Raw genomic sequence first — 23,218 nt, forward strand, 5'->3', positions numbered from 1 at the left:
ACTTCTAAAAGCTCTGACTGGGGAGCATTTAGACTTTGTTTCTTCTGATTCCCTTGCCTTGCTTATCTGCTGCCACAAGAGAATAGGTACCCTGTCTCTAGGGTCTGGATTCCCCAGAAGGAGCCATCTCCTAGGTATCCATGTCTGTTATTGATTATTGCATGTTTTGTTTTGCATTTGCATTTATCTTTCTGGTATACAGCTGTTATCATCAACATTGACTTTAAATCAATTCCCTGATGTTGACAATGGCTGTAATTGATTTTCAAAAAGCAATTATCTTTGTTGTGGGAAAAGTCCAGGTATAATTCATGTTAAACTATACTGAAACCTATAAGCCAAACCATGGGAAGTCAGTGTTTTAGCAAGATCAACCCTCCAGTTTTAAGTGTATGTCACTGCAAGATGAAAGGCACTTTCACAGAGCCATGAAGTAGAAAACGAAAGGACAGCAGTCAATTTTTGAAGTGTGATGTGTTGTGTTCGGAATACGCAGATAGGTTCACGTGTGATTAGATGCTTCCATGTACAATGAAATGTCACCCTGCTATAGAACTGAACATCATGTGGACACTTTAAGAAGGGCAGGTGAAATTTAAATCAAGTAGTTTTTCCTCCAATCTACATTTATAGGCAGGTTTTGAAGCAGAAATAACAATGTGCACAAAGCTCTGATACCTTGTGTTATAGAAATCATATACTTTTACAATCTTCTGAGTCCTAAATCTCCCTATTTTCTTATTAAAGGTAAACTGGTTTATATTCTGTATCTTTCCTGAATCCTTAACTGAATGAAAATATCAGCTCTTGAAAGTGATACAATTTCTAAACACTGAGTCACTAAACATTATAATTAACATAACATTGTGGACACAGCAAGGGCTATTTGAGTGAATATTTAATTCCAAGATGCAATTGCACCGTGCTCATAATTTGAAATGTGCTCCACTGTTATTATCAGCTTCAAACATAAGGTGAGCAGTGAAAAACTTTGTAGCTCCATAGCTTTTTTCTGATGTTTTCATTATGTTTCAAAACTTCAAAATATCAGATCCAGTCATACCCAGTTATTTTCAGATAGAAATAAAGTAGTTTTAAAAGATGGTTATACCTATGTGGCCCAGTTTCATTTAGAATAAGGCATACTTTGTAATCGTATGCTTTTGTGCAGAAGTAACCTTTAGGATTAATCCTAATGAAAATAGAAAATATATGTGGGACAACTTGTGTATAAAGGTCTAAACCTTAGAACTTCCCTTAGCTCACTTCTGAGACAGTGTCCAGCATGGTTACAAAATAAATGTGTGTAGCATCCCAGTCTTCCTTTGGAATACGAGTTTAAGGTTAATTGCCACTAGAATTAACAGAAATATCTTAAAGTCGATGCGAGGGAGCAAAGAAAACAGATCTATAGGATGTTTCTTTTATAACTGATAAGTCGCGGGTTTTTTTGTTGTTGTTTCCCACCCCCACCCCCTCCCCCCCCCCTTAAGAAAATAGGTATCTGCACTATTCTAGAGCTTCTGGTGAGCTTATCATAAAGCAATGTCTATTTATTTTAGAATGTCAAGATCAGTTTAACCTCAAGATGGTGCTAGACAGTTAAGTTGGCTGTTACAACAACTATTTGACATTTAAATTTTTGCAGAATGAAAAGGTATCGATGACATGTAATTGGTTAATAACCAATAACAAAGGATAAAGGCTTCATATTAACTGTGTCACTTCTATAGATTAATATGTTTATCTACCTGAGCGAGACAAGAATTGATTTGAAAATATGTTGATTATATCAATGTCTCAGAATAAAATAGAGCTTTTGAAGAAACAGAGCATATATAAAAGTCATTGGAACAACAGTGATAGGAGATATACAATATGCAGTTTGACAGCTTACCTACTTATTAGAACCAGACAGCCTGGGAGTGTCTTTCTGGCAAGATAAAGTGATTGAAACCAATCAGATGAACAGTAAGTACTTAGAGTTCTTGAGGAACTTAAAGAACTATTAACTCTTTCATTCGAAATAAATAATATGTAGAAGTCCTTTAATTATTCTATATGAAGTAGTTTTCATGCTAGAAGATGGTTATGCAGAGCATGGCTGTAACAAACAGTGGTATGAAAGTGGTAAGATCCTGCTAGTGCAAACACAGAGGACTTAATATAATGTACCAGTGTAGCCCTTCTTGGATCAGCAGGGAAATGAGCTGCACTGATACGTCAGTACCATTATTCTGGCAACTTTTTAGCACAAGCAGTTTTATAGGTGATGTAACTGCAGAACAGAAAACAGACTGCTGTTGAGGTTTTTTTCCTTCAGTTATGGCACCAGATCTGATTTTCTAGTACAGCCAAACAGTGGCCAGATGACCAGGAATTCATCTTACAGCTTCATTCCTTGAGAAACAGTGAAGGGAAAGATTTTCATAGGAGCCCACAACAATGTTACTCCTGTTTACAGCAAAAAGATAGCGCTAGGTTTGTGGTGATCACTAAAACGGACCTGCTCACTTTGAAAAAGTCTTCCAAAATGAGATGTGGGTCTGCTTGAAGATCCTGGTTGCCAGGCACATATTCTGCAATTGGTGGGTGTTGGAAAGCAGGGAATCTCTGTTCCCCACACAGTATTTTTGTTGTGCTTTTTCTTTTCTTTTCTTTTGTCTTTTTTAATGCTTGCTTTTTTTGGCAACAGATTTAATCTCTTAGAAAAGCTGCAAAATGAGAACAATTTATATGTCAAGTTAATTTATTTTGCACCAGAAAAGCCTTTCAAAAATATGGCTGTTTAATATATAATCTTATAAATGAATCAGCAAAATAATATGGGGACTTGGGGATGTGCGGTGACAGGAGGCTTTTTACTCAGTTTTATTTTATTTTGAAGTTCGAATTTTTTTGTTTTGACAGATATTTGTCTTGGTATCTTCCAATGTTTTTATAATTGTTTAATGCAAGCAATTACTAATGAGAAGGCTGAATCAGCCAAGACAACGTTGCAGAACTGTGAAAAACTCTGGCATTGAAAAGGGCTGCTTGATCTCCTGAAATAATTGGGAATTTGCCACCATTCCTTTGTAACCTTTAAAAATAAGGTTTTACAGTCCTTCTCATTTGTAAATCTGGAACGTTATACATGAACACACTGCTGCCTATGCTGCTCAAAGTCTTAGTTTCTTTATTGTTTATATAACACATTTCTTGGAGAGAAAGAATCAGCTAAATGTAGTTGGTTGGCTTTATAGAGCAGGGAAATAGAAACGACTGTATGCGTTATCCACAGATTTCTATCAGATACAGATAAAAGTATAAATAGCCTAGGAGTCAGTGTACTCTTAACTGATGATCCTAAGGTTAGTGGGGTTTTTGGAGAAGATTTTTCTTGTCTAGACAGTTATAAAGAAACTGGAAGCTGACTTAAGGTTTTATTATAGGGAAGACAATTCTACATTACTCATATTCAGTATTTAAGCAGGAAGGTATTTTGTATGTAATTTTAGAAAGCTATTCAGAGGGAAATATCATACTGGTCATCCCAGCTATCTGAAAATCTATTTTAAAAAGTATTTCAAAAGGAAAGTTGATGTCATCTTTTAGAACAGTGAGGAAATCAACATAATATGCTTTTTTTCATTAGATTAAATCCAAAAGTGACATTCCAGCTGACAGAAGGAGAGAGCTAGTAATAAAATTCATGCTTAGATGGTTCAGTATTAATCAAGGGGAGAACTAGGGTAAGAGGGTTTAGCTAAAAGTCATTTTAAGTCACAAGTTCGTAAGGATAGATGATTAATTATGTTGTCCACTTTGGGCAATGACTATGCAGGACAAATTGCATTTGAACTTTGCCACGAAAGAGTTTAAAAACCAAAACCACTTGGAGGCAATAAAAAAAAAACCCACAATATTTTCTTCCTCTCAAAGCACTGTGTATTGATACAAGGAAATTATTTCCTTTGGCTTCATAGAGGAATTTAGGAGAAAGTTGTTTATAGATATCGATCCTGACACAGGATCCTTCCAGTAACAGTCTGAGGTGCAGCTTGCTGAGACATAGAGGCTGAATGTTTGCACTGACCTCTGCCACACAAAGATCATAGTCAGCATCTGGATATCCATATGGAGAATAAAACTTTTTGTATTACAAAAAAGCTTTCCAACAACTATTTTGGCAGGGACAATCATAAATAGAGTATTTGAGCATCTTATTACACTGTTAATATATTCCCATCAGGAAGTTAAACTAATTAACTTCTCTCTTATGCATACCTTGGTGATATTTTTACATTTCCCAGGGCACATAACCAGTCACAAGAAAAGGAAAATGTCACCTTCCAATAGTCACTCCATTGCAGCTGCTGGAGGATATTCTTAAAGCAAAATGTCTTGTGTCTATCTGAAGGGAGGATGTACAGAAGACAGTCAGGCTCTTTTCAGTGGTGTTCAGTGACAGGACGAGGCAACAAGCACAAACTGAAACACAGGAGGTTCCCTCTGAACATCAGGAAATACTTCTCTGCTATGATGGTGACCAAGCACTGGCACAGGTTGCCCAGAGATTTGTCCTGTCTGGACACAGTCCTGGGCAGCCTGCTCTAGGTGACCCTGCTTGAGCAGGAGGGTTGGACAAGATGACCTCTAGAGGTCCCTTCCAACCTCAAACCTTCTGTGATTCTGTGTCTGTAACATTGCTGTTCAGTGTATCTAATGTCATCTGTGATCGTAAAGCAACAATGCGGGAATAAAAAACTCAGATCTCTTTAGTCTTGAACTAAAGCTTCTAACCCACTTGCCTTCCTTTTTGTTAGGGTCTCTTTTCTTCAATCTCTCTGCGAAAACAAGGCCAAAAAAACATCCTTTGGAAGAAAGCAGATTTCAGCAATGAATATTAGTCAAGTAGAGCAGACCATAATTTCGGTGAGTAATGAAGGACAAAACACAGTAAGAGTGTCTGTATGCAACCTCATCCTCTGATGGTAACTTCTGTCATTTACAGTATTCTTCCTATTGTGATGGAGTACATTTTTTTAAAAGTATTGTTGTCAATGTATTGTGGAAACAAGCAGTAACACAGAAGGACAAGGACCATTGTCTGCATCTGCCTAGTGCTTCCAAATGAGGTATTTTTAGAGACTTGGAATCTAAAACGTCTTGTGTGTCAGTCAAGGTCATTTTTTTTTGCACTCGTCTGATGCACACAATGAAGCTACTGTATTAAATTCAATTCAGCATAATATCCCTAATTTAAGATGTAGACAATTATGACGGATTAACCAGAGATAATAGCTGTGAACCTGATTCTTTATTACCTGGATCAGCGATGTTAGAAGAATAAATGGAAGGCATAAATGAAATAATCTGTTGCTGGGCAGTTGAAGAACACACTAAATCACCTGGCTAACCAAGAATGAAGATTATGTTTTTGAACTGACAGAAAAAATCATGGTTAAGGTCACTGTGGATTTATTACCCCAAGGAGCATTATAATAAACTGGGTTGTCTTTATATTGTAATTAACTAAAAGAAGCTGCAATCTGATTCTCTGTTGCAGGCACATGATTTGTACTAGAATTTATTAGATGACAGTGTCATCTGATCCAGTTGATGGAAATCTATTGAACTGCATGAACTATAAGTTTTCACAAAAGGCAGTGAAGATGTTGGCAGCACTTCCTTGTCTGTTTTATAGGAGATTCCACAGCTGGATAACTTTGTGTTCCAAAGCCAAGATGGGCACAGGGATTAGTTTTGGATGGTTTGGGGTCTTTTGGTGTTGTTTTTTTTTTTTTTTTTCCCAAAGCAAGAGGAAAGGAATTCTGGATGGTTGAAATACCATGTTCCACCTTCTATTTTAAAATGTCTAGACTATTCAATGGATATTAAACGCAGAACTTTAACATCAATTTTGTGAAAATATAGAAACATATTCTGAAAATATTTAAAACCATTATTCAAATGTTTATAATTTAAAAACACATTTTCATTACAATCCATATTTAAATGAAATTTTAATTCCTGAGAAGACACTGTTGTTACTGAAAAAATCTGGATGAAAATGTGCTGCAAGTCCTATTCAAGACAGTATGTCCTCTCAAACGTTATCTTGCTGTGGGATTCAGCCACTTTGGAAAACCTGGGCCCAGATTTAACTCATGTAACTTTAACAGTTTCACTGATGTGCTGGGCAAGGAGTCTCTTTGCTGGTATGACCAATGTAGAAAGATAAGCAGCTCCAGGGAGGCTGCATCCCATGTGACAGTACCTTTTCTCTCCATTGATAAGAGTGTCAAGGTATTTAGGCCTCCAGTGCTTAGAAGAGACAGAAAATAGAGGTAATTTGGTAATTGAGTGAAGGACCTGTGGTTTATTCCTGCTAGTCACCCTAACAAAGACTGTTACAAGTCTTGGCCACTATACATGAGACCATTTTTGTGAAGCATAAAAAGATCTTCTCTTATCCGGATATCTTGCTCTGGTCTGTCTGAGGAGGCTGCTTCCAGTGCAATTCAAGCTGATCAGTTAATTTACACCATAAAATTGTATCTTAAAAATGAAACTAAAAGCCTCTGGTTCAGCCTCTCTTCTGGGGATCCCTGGGCAGACATAGAAACAAGACAGAAGAAAAGGATTTCATGCCTAATCTTTATTTTCTGTCAGCAAATGCATTCAGAACTATAGGGTAATAATTCCAGAGATTGAGGAGCTTCATGGATGTTTTGAAGTTATATATATTGCCCGCAGATTTTAAACTCAATGAATTTGAGTGTGTAATAGCCTGTGATGAAGTGTGCAGGCCTGTCAGTGCCCCTGGAGAGGACTCTGAAGTCATTTCAAACTCTGTACTGAGCAGGGTCTGTTAAAAGGAGATCCTGCCAAGCCAAGTCCCCAGGAATTAAATGCCCAGCCAGAGTTTGAAGCTATTTAGGGTGTTACTAATAATGGAAACATCATTATCTGCAGCCAAACTCATTTACATTCTATATTTTGAAAGAAGGGAATTGGGATTAGTTAGGAGAGGACTGTTCTTCCTCCCAGCCAAAGGGGTGAGCACTGGGATAATCAGGTGTTACCTGAGAGACTTTTTGATTTCTTGTTCTCACGTTTATTGGTTGTTAGCCTATATGGATGACATGCAGTTACATATATTCCCTTGAAATAAAGCTCTCCTCGGGTGTTTTGACAGCCTTACATGCAACTTGTTTAGAATGTAATAGTCATAGATGTAAAATCAGCTTTCTGGAATTTATATGTTTTTTCTACTGGACACTGAAGTGGTAGCAAGCGTGGTGTCTTTGGGCAGGACGGTTTGCCTGATGCAAGGTTAATTCCTTAGTACTAGCCCTACTCCCTGATTTTATTTGGTTTTTTGTGTGTGTGATTCTCTCAATTTTCTGTTAAATAGGGATAGGGATCTTGATTTTCTCTAAATTATCATAAGGCATAGATCAATCAGCATCATTAAGGTAAATGGTGAAATTAGAAGTATGGCAATAGTTTGGATACTCGTGTAACATGAGTAGTAACACGATGTAGAAGTCAAAGAAACTATAGCCAGCATGCATTTCTAGAACCAAGCCTGCAAATGTTTCCAAAAGACATGACCTACTTTGAGTGGAGGTTATTGAGCTCAAAGTAGCCTAAATGGGTACAATTTTGTGGCTTATATTATGCTCAAAGCCACACTAGATGGCAATAATGGTCCCCTGAAGGCTTACAATAGGACCTACAGAAGATGGTTTAGTTTTCTACTTTGTAAAGTGAAAACCACCTTTTACTGTCCAGCTCTGCCTTTTTCACAGAGGTGAGTTTTGCTTCCTTCCCATCTATGGTTAAAAGATAAATCCAAAGTCAATGGTTTTGTGTTCTACAGGGACACTGTTCAGAGCACTAATCTGAAAACCAGCAGCCCTGTTAAGTTCTGTTCACACACACTACTATCACTGGAAATAATATATTGGTCTTGGAAAATATTATCTCAGCTTCTGCAGTGGCCAGTACTGTTCTATCTGTCTACGATGTCCCAGAGTGCCAGAATGATTTCAAATGTCATCCACAGTGAGCTAATATTGCCAAAGAGATTTCAAATACCAGCCAGTCTTTCCTATTCACACCCTAGTAGTTTAAAATTTCAGCACTACAGTAGCTTCATAAATTAGCAGCACATTACATCTTTTCATTACAGATGTGGCAATGTCATCCGAGAAAGTTAATGACTCGGGCACCAGGCAATGGTCTTCCAGGTAACAAATGTTCAGCAGATCACAGTATTCCATTTATAGCACCAAAGACGATCTAAAATGTCACCATTGCTCTGGAGAAAACAAAGTACTGCAACCAAACCTGCTGGAGGATATGTCAGTGAGAAAAGAGTTTCTCTTGCTAGCTCAGCCAGTTAACGTTGATGCTCATCTATTCCATTACACATTGTCCTTAACAACTCTGTGGCTTTGCGTAATAATATGTGGTAATTTTCTCATGATCGATGTCGGTAGTCAGGACTAGAAGAGGGTTTTTTTTTTAATGTTTCAAGGCACACTGCAAATCTTAGTAGTTCTTGCTGCCTCTCTACAATGTCAGTCTTGTTTAGCTATCTCAAGAACACAGACATTTAGATAAAGAGAGGGAAAACATTTATCTAAGGTTACCTCCATGGCAAACAGAGCGGAGTACCTCAGTGCTCAGTTTCCTGACTTGTTCCAAGGTGAGATGCTGTTTCGAACAAAATGAGGTTTTGCATGCCTTCCTATGGAGTATCTGTGATCCTATAGTGTACTCAGGTGATACTATTTTATGTTAAGCTTTACAGTAAAGTTTCTTAAGTTTGTTCTGTTGCATTCTCATGATGTGTACCTTGAGTATGGGGATTGACTAGCTGTTTCATATAGGAGACTGGAATAGCGTGAAGTAGCCCGAAACAAAGCAAGGAATATATAATGTCGGAGAGTTTTTGCAAGTTTGAGCTTTCTCTGTTACATTCACTGATGTTTAGCTTCCTAGAAGCAAATTCTAGGTGAGTTCTGGACGTGGACAATGTACATATTTTCACTTTTTTGGATAGTTAACTACAATTTTTAAGATGGTGGGGAAACATTGTCTGTTTTAGACTTCCTTCACTCAAGTAACTTAGTATTTATTTACACTTAGTGTCCGCTCTCGCCTACTTTCACTTCACTACAAGTCCATCTCTGGATGTGGCATCAGGAGGCTTTCCAGCTTGAATGCAGGGAGAAGAAGAGAGGGGAGATTTGCTTCTGCCAGGTTTGTGGCAGGGACATAATTCCTGAAGTCCTCAGAGCTGCTTTCACCAGTTTGGGCCAGAAGTCCTTGGGACTCAAATCCTGCCAGCAGTGGGGCTCCTCCAACCTGTGTAAGAACTGTGCTTCCAGAAGCAGCTCACTTACTGGCCAGGTTTCAGTCTGTCCAGGACACCTAACAGATGCCCTGGAAATATGGTCTGCCTGAGCAAAATGGAAATGTCTGGCTCTAGGCCTTTGGATTGCTACATTTTCCCAAAATGTTGCCAAAATATCTCATAGAGAGTATTGTCCAGACTGACTTCTCACTTGCTCAGACATTTTTTTTGCAGTCTCCACCTCACATTGTTTTCAGTGCCCAGGAACACTCAGAGCTTCAAAACCAGTATGGATAGACTTAAAAAAAAAAAAAAAGGAGAAGAAAAGAGGGGAATGCATTAGTCAGAGTTTAACAGTTGCTTTCCAGGAAAATGTCATGTCTTTGCAAGCTTGAAAGTTTTCCCTGGATACTGAGTCATTTCTGCACAGAGTTATTCTGGGCCATCCAGTCCGTGATACTGAGTTGTATTCTTCACACAGTTGCATAACAAAAATAAGTTATGCCGAGTTCATTCAACATCTTGTGGATGATTTGGGAAAGTATGTGACAATAGCCACAGGTCAGGATAGTTGAGAGTCAGGTTACATTATTACAACTTGCCAGAAACCAGACCAGAAGGCAACACTTAGTATGGCAAATCCATTCTGGAGATTTTTTCAACAGTTTCCTGTACCTAATATATCTTTTATTCTCGCCTTTATGGAATACAGAAACAAAATTGTTCTAGACAAGCTAAAATCAAAGACTTGAACTGTAAATAATCCTTTTGTTGGTAACAGATTGGGAAGAATGGTTTAGTTCTATGGATACTATTGCACCTGAAGAGGCAAAGCAGCCTGATCTCCTACAATGTACATAAATCTGATTGGATCTTTGTATTTTTATGTTAGGGTCACAGAGGGAGAATCTTGTGTATAAATTCAGCAGAAAGTCACCTTGAAAAGCAAAAACTAATAATTCTAAGAGTTCACAGCCTTGTGTGAGAATAAAAATAAGATCTGCACCCTTTTTCTTTCATCCACCACTGACCCACCTTTGCTCTCACAGATTCCCCCATGTCTGAAGGAACATGATGGCCTCTGGATTTCTGACAGTAGAGGCTGTCTTTGAAATATGCCTTTCTTTTTCTCTCCTCACTGTCACTATGTGTTGTCCAGCCTTCAGTCAAGAGCACCAGTTTTAGTTCAGTACTAACATCTGATTCATGCTATAGCTAGCCAATTTTCTTCACTCTTTTCAGTCTGCTGAGCATCCCAGAGGCTGAAGAATTTGTGTTACCATTCACTCTCCCAGCTTCTGGCACAGAGATCTTTTGTGCTCAATCCCAAAATATTCAAGATCTTGTCATGTGGAAGATAGTTATCATGTGAACTGGTGACTACTACAGACAGAAAGCAGAAAAGTTTGTGAGAATTATTGGAAAACTTATTTTAAAGTGGTATTTCTTGTACTGTATTTACCATATCAAATGATAAAATCTTGGTTAGTGGAATATTCCTTGTTTTTCACATATATTCTGAATCAGCAAAGGTTGGGCTGTGAAGCCCAACTAGATTAGACTGATCAGATGTTGAAAGTTAGGAAAACCTTGCTTAAAATGTGAGTTCTGTTGGTTAGATATTTAGCATTGCTCTCTCTTTTAGAAGGTAGATGGTGGTCAAGCTGTGTATTCCCTGTGCACACGGTAATAGTGAAATTTTCATGTGCTGTTGAGCTCTGATCACAGGTCAGGGAATCTTACAGATACCATGTAGGTCTCGATATCATCATAGTGGTCTTGGCTAGATTACAGAGCTCACTCGATAATACGGTGGTCCTAGGTCAAGAATAGATTAGAAATGGCTTTCTTACTTTGTGAGTGAAAGCTTTTCTGTAGATTCGTTGCACATGCCTACATGGCAAATGGCACCTCAAGATCCTCCAAATCAGTCATCCAACTGCCTGCACCCTGTTAGCTCCTGTAGAAATTATTTGTGTTATTCCACATAAAGACATTGCAAGGAACAGAGTGTATTCTCCTTCTTGCTGCCCTTGAGAACAGCATTCAGAAAGTGATGGTGGTGAGGGATGAAAGCAGAGAAGGTTTGGTACTCATTCCTGCGTCTTATGTTCTGGACAGTTTCATTCTAGTATTGTGAATGATCTATGGGAACTAACCCATCAAGGGAGATTTATTAGAAGGTGGAAGGGAAGGTAACTCTGCCCTGCAATGTGTGATATATTCATCTTGGGTCTCATGATAAGAAAGCAGCTGTACTCATATACATTATATAACAAAACTCTTCTGGCATCCGTAGTCAGATGTTTTCAGTCACGTACACATTTCTCTTTGTGCTGCAGTTAGAACGGGGCTGGTATTATGCTTTACAGAGATCTAAACCAGCCAGGGAGGCCTCTTTCAAAAGGGTGTTTACATCCATTGAGTACTTGACATCGTGGAAGTGTCATAAAAGATCCTTTATGTGCTGGAGAATCTAACTCTCTCCTATTAGTGTAGAAAACCAGATAAAATATGGTATGTAAATATTTCAAAAGAAATAGCAATAAAAAGAAAAGGAATTGGGGAAAGACTATTTGGCTTTCAGAATTGCCAAGGTATTAATATAAGCTGCACTTCAGTTTCTATCCAACGTGATCTGAAAATCTCCTGAAACACTCTCTGAAAAGGAGAATGGCCGAGTTTGTAAAAATCCTGTAGCATGCTGTGAAATACCTTTGAAAATCTGTCTGCAGAGCAGTATCTTACAGTTTATTTTGTTGTTTCAAGCTATTTTTACATAAACTAGAACAGTCCCTACTTACTATGACCCTTGCTTTGTAAAATATTTTGGTATAATAGGATTTTTTTATTGTTGAATATAGACTAGTTAAAGGTGAGCTTCCATTATTTAAAAGGCAGAGTGCATGTATTGCCAGTAATATGATTAAAATAAGCTGATTAGTATTTTTTAACAAGCTGCTTAATGATTGTTAGCAAATTTTCTGTCACGTTCCAGGAAGAGGGAAAAAGGATGCAACATTCGATTTAGAAGGATTTTGAGACAAATCTGCAACAGTCTACGCAACGTCCCGGGCTGCGTTTGTACTTCCCATTTCTACAGCGTCAGTTGATGGCCACGCCAGGCTTGCAGGCGCCCAGAGACAAAGAGTTTGATTCATCTAGAGAGTGGAAGAAATGATTTATGGGAAAGATATAAAAGAGTAAGTATAAAAGAAGTGAGATTTGAAGGCAGAGAGAATATTTTTTATTAGAGGAATGAAAATTGGGAAAAGTGGAAAAGCATTTGACCATACAGTCCCATTACCGGGTTTCTGATTTTCCCAGCTGTTTTAACTGCTTTGATATAAAATACAACTCAACTTCACAATCTTGCTTTCCGAAGTCGAAGCTTATACAGTGGCTGTAACAGCAGTGTTACTGCTACAGCACTGAGTAAAATACTTGCTATGACATGAACTGAACAGCGCTAAGAGCAAACAGATCAATCGCAAATGTCAGAATGCTAACGAATAACAGCGGAGCTGTGGGTTTGTCACAAACACTTTGCAGGCATCAGTGTGCACTTTGGCTGTGAATGGAGCAAATCTAGTAGGAGAGAAGGCATTCCAGTACCAGTGGGAAAAGACAACGTGTGTTTAAGCAGTGGAAAGGATTTTGTCTCGAATGAACATTGGTGTTAGGTGGTATTTGATTGCTTGTAACATTGTCAGAGCCAGAGATACGGTGAAGTGATCTTCCCTGCTGGTTTCCCTCAGAACACATCTGTCCTTGAGGCAGGCAGAGGCCAGGTAGATCCAGGATGTTTAAAGATGAAGAGTGAGGTGTTTCTTCCAGGCCTTTCCTTGCAGCCCTGCTACCTCACCATGATTGTATTTGCAGTATTGTAGGAACATCCTCATGTTGACTTTACCTATGCCCTCTAATATGAAAGTACATGTTTCCTTTGCCTTTATTTGCAATGGCCAAATACTCTTCTATGTATTAAAAGCTTGTCATTTCACTGTACTGAGAGTGCCTCCTTTTGTGAGATAGCCTTTCACACCTGGTGTATTGATTGCGATATCTGTAGCAAGTGAAGCATTGTTATTAAACTTCCATTTTCCTTAAACCGTCTGCCATGAAAGGTCAGAATACTTTACATTCTGAGGCAAGACATCTGCCAATGATTGGCTCACTGATTTCCCCATATATATTGTGCTTTTTCCCTGACTAATCTACCTATCCAGTGAATTGAAAATAATTGATGGAAGTCCTCTGCCAAGTTTTCAGTCAAATGCACTTGGTGGCAGATATTTTGGCAGGGTATACAGGAGGGAGAACTGCAATATCTGTAAGAAACTATATCAAATGTTAGTTTGCTTCTGTGAGGCTTCACATAGAATAGACGCTCTTCACAACAGCAGTTAAAAGCCCTTGGTGCTGTGCAGCAGACCATTGCAGGTACAAATGGCAGGGCTCCAGCCAGACCGTGTTGTGTGTAAGAAGCTGTTTCTTTTCAAAACCTTGGGAGCGCGCAGTAGCTTGCAATGGGCTTGCTCCCTTTCAGCTTGGTCTAGTGTTGCAGTAGGACATTGAGGAAATTCTTTCACAAGATGAGAACAAGCAAGCTGCTCTTGGTCAGAGAGGGCCCCGTATGCATGTGTTTACATCACAGCTCTCTTGGCCACCCTTGTAAAGGCAAGGGGAGCCCTTCCGCCCGGGGTCGGGAGCTGTCGCTGGCGGCCAGTAGTGCTGCCTTTCCAAACAAGCAGTGCCTGAGCCTCTGAAATTGTGTCTAAGCAGCTGTTCCCACAAACCGGCTGCTCTGTTACTCAGCACAATTAGGAAACGGAGAGAAAGTCCTCAGTGGGTTGTATTTCATGGCAGCAAACCCAAGAAACAGTATTCTTCTCCCATACCTTATTTTACCAAGCATGAGCTCACATGTATCTAGAGCACAAGAAAATGGAATTTTTGTCCAACACTTCTTTAGTCTTCTATTTCGTTTACAGGTGAGCATGATTTAGACCTGAATGAACAATGGGCAATATTATTCCTCAAATAGTTTAGGCACAAACATTTAGCAAATGAATAATTCACTGAATATATTTGTGAATTATTTAGCCATCTCTATATGCTGAATAAATACAGTCTGATGCAAAGCTCAAGGAAGTCAGTACCTTTCTAATGACATCAGCATATTTTGGATCAGGCCTTACAAAGAAAAAGAAAATTGGTAAATGATTTATTTGAAAGCAATTCTATAAAATCTTGACAAGTTTTTCTCATTTGGTGATGTGTATGAATTGGATTCAACCAGTGCCAAATGCATTTTGAAAAGTGTATGGTCTGTTCAAAGGCAGTTTGCAAACCAAAAATTTTAGCTTCTCACCCACCTGTTGTGTGAGTGTAACTTGTGGGCAAACCACACTTCGGAGAAAGCTGACATTTTTGAGGAGCAAGAAATTAAGACTAAATGTATCATATTAAAAATGATTAAAAATTAATTTTTAACAAGAAACAGGAACTTAAACTTGAAAACCTTTTCAATCTTTGAGGAGACTGATTTATTTTTATAATTAATTGCAATAATTATAGTTTCGTGAAAAACAGCTTGCTGAAAGAATTTATTTTTTTTAATTAGATTGCAAATTTGGCTGATACAACAGGAAATGTGACATCAGATGGGAGTTTGACTGAATACATATGTCTCTTGGATTTAAGAAGTAGACAGAAACAAGATAAAATATGCAGCAAGCAGATTAAAACATCTTCAGAAGTGTGTATTTCTCTCCTGTAGCCCTGCAGTTCAAGAACAAATGAACTAACAGCAATCCCATGACCTTTTTTGCACAAAAATGTCTGACTGGTTGATCACAAGGTCTTGTGCCATCCTAATTCATGGGTCTGATGGTAAAAATCAAGAATTACTAGCATTTGTAATTTTATTGGCAATGTGACAGCTACCATTTGAATGTTTCTTTCCTGAGAGGGTTCTGCTTAATGACTGAGCAATCATTGATAGAGTTGGGATTTTAGAGTTGCTCTGAGATTTTTGATTGCCTTTGTGCTAATGAGAATTTTTTTTGAGAGCTTTAATAGCTAATTTATTTTGCTAGGTGAGAGGACTTTTTTTTCTTATTTTAAGGAAAACTGAGGCAGACTTTCGGTTAATACACCAACAGACCGGTATAGTTATATCCATTTCAGTGGGACTGTATTGATTGCTACTGATCATTGCACAACCCCAAGTCTATGTGTTTTTTGTGAAATGCTTTTCACAAATAAGTTATTCTGAACTATATTCTCTCACATCAATTAACTTGTTTACAAGAGGCAGTAATTGCATTTGTCCATGGGAGCATATAGATCAGAGCATAATTTCATGCAATTAAGTTCTATTTTTGAAACTCACTGAATTAAAGAACTTGAAGTTCCTTTCTCTTCTGATTTTGGTGGATTAGTTGATTTGTCCTACTTTAATCTTAAAGTCAAACTGTATATATAACAGAGTTGCAAATTTTTTTGGTTGTGTCTTGACTACTTATTTCATTCTTAAGTATTCCTTCTGATAAGTTAGGATCTACGATATTTCGTTGAGATTAATGATTAGGTGTTATACTTAGAGTTTGCCCTCTGCCTGTCGTCTTATATCTATCAGTTTTAAAATAAGTGATAACGAGGAAAATATAGGATTTTAGAATTTAGGTTTTACAATTTGCCGAAATTTAAAAAAATGCTAGTTTTAGTCTCTTCAGAGGCTCAGCTGTGTACATTAGTGCTGCCATTGTTGATTAATAGCAGCTCAGGACCTTGTGGTTTGGCTTTTCATCATAGGAAATACCATGTTCAGGCTCTGGCTCAACCCTCCATGTTGAACAATACAGCTGGGCAAGTATGCTAAAATGCTGACACATCTGGTGCACCAGAGGCTGATAGGAAAAAACTAGTCTTCCCAAGGCAACAAGTTATGTTCAATGTGTCTAAGTTCAAACCAGAAATCCTTAGAGAGCTATAAAGACAGCAGCTTTTTCATGTTATTGCATAACTGAAGGACTGGATAGAAAATGTTAATGTTCCTGGCATTTTGACATGAAAAGGAGCAGGAAGGATTTCGACAATGTAGTTTGTATGCAACTGTCTTTGTCCATACTCTGTTTCAAAGGCTTTAAATAGGTGCTTTCAGCCACTGTCTCTTGTTCAGCATAATGCACTTTAGTAAAGTGTAGAATATTAAACCCCAACAAATGCTGTTTGGTTGACCGTGTCTTAAATTACTTAATAGTGTGCATAGAATCTGTAAGGAGAAACAGAGTACGCTGTTGAATATCGAAGGAGGGAAAGAGTGGATTTAGGTCTGAATCGTACCCATGCTCATCCACACAGGACATGAAGACTCTTTGAGGACATTGACACTGTCACAGGAAATCAGACGAAGGTATATTTAGCCCAGTATTCTCCCTCTGCTGGGCACTAGCAGCTGATACCTTCAGAATCAGGTGAGAAAGATCTCTCAGCTGTCAGGTTCACACCCCCATACAGTATTCAAATATTTTTGATACCTGAAAAGGTCAAAAGTATTTTGATAAAGTCTCCATTAGCACACCCCCAAAACTAGCAGGAGGATTAGGGCGATGGGCTAAGACCTACAGGTACAGCAGGCAGCAGAAGCTACATCCTTTTCAGCTGTGCCTGAGATTGTGCCAGCCGCACAACATGGAAGAGATGCTATTATCACAGCCTAGTTGTTATTTTCATTGCTTGTTCACCCGTAAAACCAATTTATGGCTTCAAATGGGGCAGGAATGTCAGGACAGCCTTGTATAGGTCCTTGATGGGATGATTGGGGTTTTCAGAAGGACAGCACTGCTCATACAGAAATGTCCCCTACTGCTGCACATCCACAAATGATAAAAAGAGTGTGACTGCGTGTTTAATTACAGTGGGCCATTTTACCTGCATATTGCTAGAAGCAGGATTGGAACGAAGGTCCAACATTAATAATCACTGTCAGAAATTGTTTAATTCATTTCTCTGGGGAAATGTTAGTGCGACTCAGAGGTGGCACTAATTTCTCTATTTCAATTCTTGCAGTTACTAAGACAATTTAGGGAAACACCATCTCTTCTGTGTGTGTGTTGGGACACTATCATATATATGATGTTTGTGAGAAATCCTGCCTCAAGGACAGAGTTACACTCCCTGATGGAAGGATATGTTGCCATGTGGGATATTACAAATTCGGTGTGTTTGTTTTTCTGTTTCAATTTCACGTTCTCACTCATCTTATTCTCATTCAGCCTCAGGAGAGGCACAGTATTATATTTAAAGTGCAGATTTACATAGCAGCCATTTGTCAGTTAACCTAAAAGAAGCAGGTGTGATGCTTTAGCTCAAAACAAGGATGTGATACCTAGCTGAACAAAGCCTGACACGCTTTTAACTGGCTTGTTTACACCATCTGCACTGCTGTTTCCACAGCCACACTCTCCAGTATCACATATTAATTGGGAGCTGCAGACAGAAGGTATCAAGTGTCGCTGTAAATTGCTGGTTGTTGAATGACGCACATGAAACTGAATCGCTACCTTAAATGTGCTCTAGTAAGAAACAGCGCTCAGCACACAGACCTGTCACTCCTGCAACTCCAGCTAGGAAAGGAGGAATACCCCCATAAAACATTGCACTTTTCCCTTGTCTCTGGGAATTTCTAAAGAGAAGCTGAGGATGCTGTGATTGAACAAGTAGCAGTAATGCGGATGTACGCTGCAGTAAATACAGCGCTATCAGCTGGTTACCAGCTCTGTGTACTGCCCGACTGCTGACTGTAATGTGGCAAAGCAAAGCAACTCTCTTAGGTAATAAAAGCTCTTGGTGTACCTGTCTCCTAAGGATTTGCTCCCTCTACTTCACTCCACGCCTTGGTGTCCATTTTCCCACTTTTTCTGTCTACCTGTCACCTCTGGTACCTTTTCAGGCACCTTAAAGTGCTACCCCATCATCAGACTCAGTTTTTCAGGCATTTTCCTTCATGCTTTCATTTCCTTATTTTTGATTACATTGCCAGCCTTCAGTCTTCTGTTGGCTACTGACTTAGTGTGACAGTGTTCATTTCTAGATGTCTTTTCATTTTTTTCCAAGTGTTAAATATCTGGTCCCTCTTTTGGACCCCTTATATCTGCACTTCTGCCACTTTCTTTCTTCTGAAATCCTGACCTGAATTTTGACATCTCTTTTTAAAAACTGCAGTCTTTTTTGTCTTTTAATTTTTATTCTTGTATCATCCTAAAACAATAGCAGGAAAATCCTCTCCTGAGCCTTGTATTCCAAATTTAATCCCTCTTGAATATCTTTCCTTTCATTAAAACTAATCTGAGATGTCTTTCTCACTAGCACTGGGGATTTCATTGTTATGATGCTCTTCTTATTCCTTTCATCGCATCCCACCTATTACTTCTCTTTCTTGAAGCTGAAGTCAAAATGCAGCACTGATTTCATGGGCTTTAGTGGTTTTTGGTCAATCCTTACAGCCCTGCTTCCTGTATCCACAGAGAACCTCTTTCCCAGCCTGTTGCAAATGTCACATCTGCATCTTGTCTCTTATGCAGTAAGAGGAGGGAATGTGTTGCTCCGTATTTGTTAAGCCTTGTGCACGTCCCCAAACTGTACAAGAAAATCTCATATTTATCTATTATTAATAGGACTGAATCTCCAATCCCCTTGGCTCACCTCAACATAAATGCAACAGAAAATGCTCAATATATTTGCTTTGCCAGGATGAGAAAATTAATATTTTATTTCTTTTATTAAATAAATAATGTTGTGCAAGACTACTATCTTTTGAGGTATAGAGATGCTGCATTAATCACCATCCCAACCCTATTTGCTTCAATCCTTCCAATGAACTGAAGGAAAATGACTGAAGTGCTTTTGCTATTTATGATTAAACAAACGTTTTGAGAATTTATTTCAACCTCAGATGAATTTGTGCAGTTCTCAATTAGTTCTCCTCACATTTGCTTGGATAAATGTGTGTCCCTCAATGCAGGCTTGCACACTTGTAGCACAGGCTTGAATAGGATGAGAGCGGTTTTAAGACTCAGCTGTTACAACTTCTTTCTCTAGCTCTCTTTTTATTTTGAGCTCTTTAATAGCTATTGTTAGCATCTTTATAAAATCAGGAGTGTCATTCCAGTAAGTTCTCCGCATGTTTCTCTCCTGGCTGCTCTGCCATGTTAATCTGCTTTCTGTAATGAAGATGACTGGAAGACATCTATCCACTCTGTGCAGCGCTCCAGGGTCTTGTGGAACACATTGGGGAGCATATTTATTTAAACATTACCATAAATGCAAAATGAATGTCATACTTTTCACAGAATAGCCTTGAGTAGGTTCATTTTTTGAAAAGCTCTCTGTGAAATCTCTCTACTTGCTAAGAGAACAGCAAAATGTTTTCTGGGGAAAGCAGACAGAAGATAGGGAATCATCAAACACTAGGAAATTAATTGTGACTGGATTTTCCTAGCTAACCAACAATTCCAAAATATTAGTGCTTTTGCAGAATGTCTTCATTTGTAAATCTTATTTTTTATTATATATTTTTCAGTCAGTTTCATTCAGAGCCCTTTGGTGTCAATAAGACTTGTAATAATCACCAAATACAGGGTGACTCAATTTCTGACCACAACTTAGGCTGAGCTGCCCAAGAAGACATGTTACAATGTGTGTCATTTAAACCTCTCAACCTCCACATCTATTGTAAGAGTGGAAACTTTTTTAGGAAGAGTTATGCCAGAAAAATAACTAACTACACTTTTTCTACCTATTTGCAGCACAGTGTTTAAACTTTTAAGCCTATTACTCATTATGAGTCTAGTGGATGGATTCAGTATCTCATTGATTGGAAATTCAGCAGCAAATTTTACCAGGGAGGAGGACGTAATACAGCTGCTAAATAGATGTCATGCCATCCTAAACAGTGCAACATTGCATTGGCAAAAAATGTAATATGTTTTTAATAGTAGTGAAAAAAAATCATACAGTGTGCTTCAGGTCTTAGACCTCCAGATTATTTACTCTTTTTATATGGAGTCATGCTAGATGTAAAACGAAAGCAGCAATCAAAGGAGCAGAAATCAAGCTCAGGACTCTCCTGTTTCCTGCAAAGGAAACTCTATGGCTACTTTTAACTTTCTGCATGCTCGTAGTTTCCTGGTCTCTCAATTTCTACAGGAGTAGGTTTGAATTCCCTCAGGCTATGAAAGCCCTGAAACCCCTACCTCTAACTTCCTGGCCAAGTGCTTTAGCTACCAGACACCATAGTCCTTTATCCCTCTGCTGTTTTTAAGAAAATGTTCCTGACTTGGATTTTTCAGTGATTCTTAGTCAGCGTCCATCCAGGAGTGTGCTCCTAGGTACGTGATTTGATGAGGCAGAAGCATCTCTGCTGCTTTGCTGATGGCTGGTGTGCTTAATGCTTCCTACCAGCATCTCTGCATTCATCATACAGGCTTTCCTACACTGTCCCAAGCCACCCAACCCTCCTTAGGCACTGTATGAGGAAAATACAACTTTATTCTGGCCTTTGAATGTTGGTACGTGGTGCCCAATCTGGAGGTTAGCTCTGCTTGCAAGAGGGGCCTGCCTTCATGCTGGCTTGTGAAAGACTGAGGTTTTAGCATAGAACTGGCGATATTGCATTGCTCAGAGAACTGAACCCTGTGTCTTTCTTCTCCTTGGTTCAAAGCTCAGAAAAGTTAGATGCTTGCTCATGCTCTTGGGTATTAGACAAGGGAGAAACATGGGCTGATGTAACACAGAATGATTAAAGAAAAGAGACCCATCTGGATGGTCTCAGGCATGCTGCTAACTTTAAATGTATGATCTGTCCCATTTAAATCAAAGTCAATCAGAAGCTGAGAATTTTTGTGATTGGGGAAAAATTAAGTATGCACTTCAATGTTTTCCTAAATTAAAACACTGACTATGTTAAAGATGGCCCACTTGGAGGAAGCCAAATGGTAGACTATTCATAGCAGAATGTTTAATGTGATCGTATGTCTTCACAGATGAAACGACACACATTAAGATCAGTGACAATTCTGAGAATATATTCTTACTTTCTGCCTACACAACAGTTATATCTTGCTTTTATAAAACCCTGTGACTTTCTGGTAGTAATTTCTGATAGTAATTAATAGTAGCTAATGTAACAGTTGTACAGTATTAAGTAATTAGCCTGTATATAAGGTATCGTAATTTTCACCATAATAATTGTAATGAGTTTTTGTACCCATCTTCATTATTGTATGATTTGGTAACTGCTTGATGTAAGCTACTTTCCAAAGTATATGTATTAAATCTTATCATTCAAACAAATTAAAATTATAAAAGGGAGACTTAACATTGTTTCTTGGCCAGGATTTTTTACAGCACTTGTGAAAGATTCTTTATGACAGATATAAAGATATGTTACCGAAATACTTTGTCTTTCTGGAAACCTATCACAGTCTATAAATGTCTCCCAAAATAATGCTGAGAGCATTCTGATGTTGCCATCCCAAATATACACATTTTTCCCTTGTCTTGTAACAAACCATAGAAAATCTTTGGTTTAGACTGTCAGGAATAACAGTCACCCCTAAAGGGAGATATTTGAATTTCATCTGTTTGGGCCTTGTTTTTTGTTTGTTTCTTTTTTGTGTTTCTAGTCTCCTAATTTTTTAACTAGCTGCTTCTTTTAAAGAAACCTTATTTAACCTTCTTTCTGAGTTTTGAGTATTTAAGCAAAATACAAAGAACTAGCAAAGTACTAACGAAAGGATTAGCATAGTTCAGAAACACAAATTCATCCTCTCACTTTACTGGAAAATCTGCTAGCAACAATTTGATGTCTTTGTTCATATCGTGTTATCCCTCCTGCAGTGATTAATTTACATTGCTGTGTGAATGAGCATGAACTTCCTAACTTTGCCGTCTGCGGTATTCCCGCAGCACAGACCCTGCCGCTGATGTCTGTCACGCTTAACACGTGGAGGGTCGCTTGCAGTTTGTGATCGTGTCTTTCATTCATTCTGCTAAAGATCACTTTGTCTTCTGGTAATACATTGTGACTGAGGACCACAAGCAGAAAGCCTCTGTGGGCAATTGTTTTCTTTTTTTTATTCAATACCTTAAGCCACTTGCTTATTGTGTGCTTTACTTTCCATTTATGGTTCCATTTTACAAAAATGGTTTTGTTTCAGCCACAGGCATAGGTAAAATGCACACATTTAATGAATTCTCTGTAGGTTTTTTAGTTTAGTAGTAAGGTGTATTTTGGTAACTGAAATGAAAAATAATATATCTAAAAGATTCTGTTTATCTGAAACCAGTAATAAATATGCTGCTACTAACAGAAGTGAGCAGTAATTCTGGTAAATAGCAAAGAGTCCAACTTCCAGCAGCCACTGAGGACTCTTTAGGAAAACACAGATTTCTTAGCTTCAACATATAAGGTGGATCTAGCCAGCTTGCAGGGCCTTCTTTCCTGCCTGAGATGAGACCAAGAGCGAGCTTCGTAGGTCCCGGGTTCATTCTCCAGATTGACTGTTAATACTAGTGTCAGTTCAGTAGTTTCATTGCTAATACTTGAAAGGATTCCCAGAATGTTTATCTTACAAAAAGGTGTTACTCTTTGTGGAATAGTTTTTATAGGTATAAACAGATCAGGGAAGACACATCACTTTAGGGAACACATCGATTAAGGGAAAGTACCTGAGAATTCCTGGCCTCGGTGTTTTTCACCTGGGGAAGACTGTGAAAAATACCGTATTTTCTATTGCTTTTTTTCTTAGGATGCATGTTTTCTTAGAACTTCTGTTTTTTAAGGCTAAGAGAGGAAGA

The sequence above is a fragment of the Tauraco erythrolophus genome, chromosome 17, assembly GCF_009769465.1.
Source record: "Tauraco erythrolophus isolate bTauEry1 chromosome 17, bTauEry1.pri, whole genome shotgun sequence".
In the NCBI taxonomy this organism is placed as follows: Eukaryota; Metazoa; Chordata; class Aves; order Musophagiformes; family Musophagidae; genus Tauraco; species Tauraco erythrolophus.